The sequence below is a fragment of the Saccopteryx bilineata genome, chromosome 4 (genome assembly GCF_036850765.1).
Source record: "Saccopteryx bilineata isolate mSacBil1 chromosome 4, mSacBil1_pri_phased_curated, whole genome shotgun sequence".
NCBI lineage: Eukaryota > Metazoa > Chordata > Mammalia > Chiroptera > Emballonuridae > Saccopteryx > Saccopteryx bilineata.
Genome location: NC_089493.1, coordinates 245,959,226 through 245,965,225, shown reverse-complemented (window position 1 = coordinate 245,965,225; position 6,000 = coordinate 245,959,226).

Here is a 6,000-nt window from a genome sequence, read left to right as displayed (position 1 = left end):
AGGCAGCCTCCTTCTCTTGTACAAATACAAATACAAACACAGAAAACATAACAGTGTGGACAATTTGATATGTGCTGTCACATACTTTCTCTCTTGCAGGCTTTCTTCCCCAGAATTTATCTATATTTCCATTAACCATATATTGTAAATTACATTTTTGCAGTCACCAGATCCAAGTTAATCATAGTTTTGTACTTTATAATATTATACATATCAAAAATAGGTAGCATCACATATCTAGTTGTTCCCATGTCAACAAGGCTATAATACATAAACTTAAACCTATATCTTTAAAAGCTGATATCTTTATTTATTAGCTTCCCAGACTCTGGATTACTATTATAAAAGATATGTATATTTCAATATCTATGATTATTTCTGAAAATCACTCAAAAATGATCGTATAATTCACAATAATCACCAATGTCTTAATCAGCTTGGGCTGCTATAACAAAATACCATAAATATAGTAGTTTATGGGTAACAGAAACTTATTTCTCACCCTTCTAGAGGCTGGAAGTTTAAGATCAGGTTGTAGATTCCAGCCTTCTTGTTGTATCCTCACATGGCAGAGAGTAGAGAGATGACATGAGCTCTCTCTTGACTCTCCTAGGGGAATTAATCCCATTGATGAGGGCGCCACCCTCATGACTTCATCTAACCCTAACTATCTCCCAAAGACCTCACCTCCGAATATGACCAAATTGAGGGGTCAGGTTTTAACATGTGAATTTTGAAGGGGACACAAACATTCAGTCCATTACAACCAATAACAAGCGCAATTAACCTTCTCCCCATACCGTGACCACCCTTGGCGGGCCTCCATCTTTTAAAATTTGATCAATATCGTGAGTAAAAGATTGTTTTGAGTGTCTGTGAATATTATTAAAGTTAAGCAAGTTTTCCTTTGTTTAGGAAAACAAAAAGAATCTCTTTTTTCATGAATTTTCTTCATTCTCTTTAATTTTATATGTGCATTAGGCCAGGCTTTTTGCGCTTCTTGTCTTCCAAACAGATGCAATTTCTTCTAAGCCTAATTACTAAGTAAGGCGTTTTTCCCCACTGTCTTGTAATATTGGTGTGGTGACTTTGAACTCTGTCAACTCAGCTAAGCTGGAACTGTATTTTCCAGAACTTTCTTTCCTGTATAGTTCAGATTAGAGATATCTACAAGAAAAATTACAAGTGGAAGTGACACAGCAATGATTATTCTTTGAAGGTCATTGTACGGTGCAAGGTGCTCTTGGGTGTTATTGACTGGGGCAGCACCCAGGACTGCAGCTTCTTGGCTCCCACCAAGTCTCCATCAGCTTCTCTAAGTCCTGGGCCAGGAGCACATGCAGCTCTGTAGCACAGGGCACCGGCTTCTTCTGCAGGTCACCCATAGCATCACAGGTTCCAGTTTATCCTCACTGGTGTGCCCAACTTTGTCTTTTTTTCTCACCAGCTCCAGCTCAGCTTTTTTCCCTGACTGCTCTATGGTGACTCAGGCCCTAACAGTAGAGGCAATAGCTTTGCATAGACTTCTCAATAAGCTCCCATTGTTGACTGAGGTCTAAATCCTAGGAAAAATCCTTTATATAAGAATTTCTCAACTGCATCACTATTAACATTTGGGTTGGATAATTCTTTGTTATGTGAGGCTTTCCAGTGTATTGTAGAATGCTTAGCAGCACCGTGGTCTCTACCCATTAGATAATATTAGGATCTGCTGCTTAGCGGTGGTTACAAAAAAATGTCTCCACACATTGCCAAATGTTCCTCGGGCCCAGATCACCTGTATTGACAACTACCATTCTATATCACTGATGGTGATTCTGCTTCCATGATCGATTGAACTGTGAGTGACACTATCACCTTTATCATGCATTGTTTCCAAATTTACATGGATCTCTTTCCTTTTTCTCTTCCACTGATTAATTTTTGTATTTTTTCAGGATCATGCTTCTTTAGTTGGAGTAGTTTTAAAGCAGGTAAAGTAAATTCATCACAATGTTCTCTTTTTAACAGTTTCTTGGCATTTATCACATATACCGTGTGTCTATAAAGTCATGGTGCACTTTTGACCGTCACAGGAAAGCAACAAAAGATGATAGAAATGTGAAATCTGCACCAAATAAAAGGAAAACTCTCCCAGTTTCATACCTATTCAGTGAAGTTCAATGTGGGCTCCATTTGTTGCCCTACACACATCCAAACGATAGTGAAGTTCTTGCCACACATGGGTAAGGGCGTCTGGTGTAACAGAGTGAATAACATCTGTGATTCTCTGTTTTAAGTGATTAAAGTTGTTGATATGTTCAATGTACACATGTTACTTTACATAACCCCAAAAGTAAAAGTCTAAGGGCTTCAGATCCGGGGATCGTGGTGGCCATGGCTTGACAGAACCCCTGTCTATCCACTGCCGGGGGAATGTTCTATCCAGAAACTCAAGAACAATGGTGGTGTAGAGTGGAGAAGCGTCGTCCTGTTGAAAGATGACACCTTCTGGAAATTGTAGCACTGCATACAATTCCAACATGTCAAGATAGGACTTTGCCGTCACAGACTGCTCTGCGGAAAAAAAATGGGCCTATCGCCTTATCATGCATCAGGCCACACCACACGTTCACTTTAGGGGTGTTATGTTCATACTCAACGTAGGCATGAGGATGTTCAGCAGCCCATGTTCGAACATTATGGCGATGAACATGTCCACAGATATGGAAGGTTGACTCATTGCTAAATACAATCTTCTGCAAAAATCTTGCATCATTGTTGATCTCATGAAGCATATCTGTAGCAAACACGCATCGTGTGGGTCTATCCAACGGTTTGATAGCGTGCAACAGCCGCAATTTGTACCCGTAAAACAGAGATGTTTCTTTAACACCTTATGAACTGTAGTCTTGCTTAGGTGTAATTGTCAAGCACACGCACACACAGATTTTTTAGGGCTCCTTAGGTAGCTATCCTGTATAGCCTCTACAGACTCGTCACTGACTGATGGCCTACCAGAATGGGGTTTCTCCACCAAACTGCCGGTTTCCTTCAACTGCTTATCCCACCGAGTAATGTTATTCCTATGTGGTGGCACTTCATTATAAACGCGCCGATATTCACGTTGCACTTTGGTCATGGATTCGAATTTAGTGAGCCACAGAACACACTGAACTTTCCTCTGTACCGTCCACATCTCGACTGGCATGGCCGTGGGCTGCTCTGCTGTATACACGGTGTTACGTCATCATCTGTGCATGTGCACATGCTGCCACATCATCCTACAGAAACTGGGAGGGTTTTCCTTTTATTTGGCGCAGACTTTACATTTCTATCGTCTTTTGTTGCTTTCCTGTGACTGGTCAAAATTGCACCATGACTTTACGGACACACTGTATATTAATGTACATACTATATAGCCAAGATTAAGATGTAGCCATCTCTGACCTTAGCGAGAATGGGTTTTTAAACTGGAGTTGTAGACCCCTTGAAATTGCATGCAAAATTGTGTGTGTGTGTCCAGAGATCTATGAAAGGCAGTCACTCTGAGCCATAACATATCTCTGATCACCCTCCTCTTTCAGAATCTCCTACAAAGCATCTGGTAGACAAGGCAGGGCTCTCTATCCACAGTAAGGTAAATCCATTGCATGCACAGAACCCCTTCCCTGAGATCTGTGAGAGCTGTTCTGGAGAAGGAGATCACCAAAGGATTCTCTTCCCATGCCCAGCTAGGGATGATATAAACAGTGACAGAGACTTCGTTGTCTTATGATGCAACCAAAAAACCAGAGTGTGCACCTGAGGGGCCAGAGGCACACACCCGTATACAGGGTGGGCAATCCCTTGCTTTATGAAGCAAGGCTGTTGTGCAGCATGGGTTCAGCTTTCATTTATTATTCATACCCTACCTGCTTCCAAAGGATGCGACACAGCTCTCAATGAAAAGCACAAATATGAAAGAACCATAATACAATCTCTAAAACTAAAGTCAGAAGATGTGGAGATGAAATTTGTAGAATAATTACATCAGAAAACATTGGCTTAGAGCTGAACTTCCTTCAAGAGAGAAAAAAGAAAGAAAACCCAATAGTATATAGTTCTCTTTTGCTAGGAACAGGAAATAAATCGTCAGGGGAGGCATAAGAGTCCTCCCCGGGAATTCTGGCCTTTTGGGACAGCAGAGAGTCAGGCAAGGGAAGGAGAGTAGGTGTGAGTCCTTCCCCAAACATATAGGCACAGTAGGGACCTGTGTCCATTTAAAAAGGGCTGATTTTCTAGTGTCTAAGGAAAAGTTTCCCTTGCAAAACTATTCCTTTTACTCATCAAATATTTACTGGCCAGACTCCATACTAAGGATTTAAAAGTGGAATAAGAACCTGGTGCCTTTCTTCAGGGAATTCACAGTCAAGGAAGGTAGACATGAGCAAATAATTAAAATGGCCCTGGCCCTGACTGGTTGGCTCACTGGATAGAGTGTGGGCCTGGTGTATGAATGTCCCAGGTTTGATTCCTGGTCAGGACACACAGGAGAAGCAAGCTTCTCTGCCCCACCCTCTCCCCCTTCTCTCTCTCTTCCCCTCCCGCAGCCAGTGACTCAGTTGGTTTGAGCACTGTTCTTGGGCACTGAGGATGGTTCAGTGGTGTCTGCACATCAGGCTCAGGCGTTAAAAAGGTCTCAATTGATTCCAGCATCAGCCCAGATGGGCGTTGCAGGGTGGATCCCAGTCAGGGCACATGCAGGAGTCTGTCTCACTATCTTCCCTCCTCTCATTAAAAAAAAAAAAAATGACCCTGGAAATATGTCCCAGTAGAGGGATGAACATCAAGCCCAGAAGTACAAATGGGAGCCGTGAACTTTGCCTGGGAGAAGTGCCAGTGCCAGTGCCTAGGAGAGCAGGATGAGGGAACAGGGACATTCCCAGCTGAGGGCCAAAGGTAGGGAAAGAAAGTACAGAAGCGGGCAGCCAGTTCTGGCAAGGTGATGTGCATGGAGTGTAGAATGCATGGTCACGAAACAGGTAGAGGCTTGAAAATTTGGCTTCAGTTAAATCGTGAAGGGCTTTTATACGTAAGGCTAACGAATCTGGGGTTTGGCATGAGAATCGTCAAAGATGTTTAAGCATGGAGTGATGCAGTCAGAACGCTGTGGGCTTTGTGTGTTTGCTTAAGATCCTCAAATCCATACCCAGAAGGCTTATGACAGGTCTAAAATTAGTCAACAAATCCTCACCTGGAGCAACCAGGAGCTGAAACAAGGGCATTTCACGCAAGCTCAGTGTTCTTTTGCAAAGCAGAACTGTGTGTCCTTCTTCATCATAAAGCAGATAACGGGGCACTCTGGCTCAGCGGTCCTGCTTAGGTACAACCGAGGAGAGATGTCATGTTAGCAGTAGCGGGCTGCTTCCAAGAATAAATTTGGGAGTTTTGGAAGGAAAAAAGGCAAAGAAAAGAAGCATTTGGGAGCTGTCTAAAAATATATTCCCTGGTGAAGGACATACAAGTACTTTCTGCTTCTCTGTGCAGTTAAAAAGAACCACCACAACAAAAAAGACCTGTTCCCATTCGTGCAGCAGGTTACTAGTGGGACTGAGCAGCCAAGGTCAGTATAGCTGAATGAGGGACGGGAGCTCAACATGGATTTGGTACAAAGGACAGTGGTTCCAGGATCCCATGGTTTGTTTGGGTGTGGACAGGACACACACCTGTTTGAAATGTGAGGGGGAGGGGGAATTTATGAGGCTGAAGAAGGACAAGAAGCCAGAGAGCACTGCTTTTCCTGCTGTCTGCAGGCACTCACCTCGACTCCACCTCTGACAACAACCAGACCCGCTTTTTCTCACGGACAAGCCTTACCAGCCTCCCTTTGGGAGCTCACAGACCCTCACGGGGTCTTGTACTCTTAAGGTTTGCTCATGCCATGTGTTTTGAGCCTGAAGAATCTGGTAGAAAAAGGAAATATTTCTATCGTTTGAACATACAAGTGACTTCTGATGCCAGAAACCCTGTGGCCAGCGT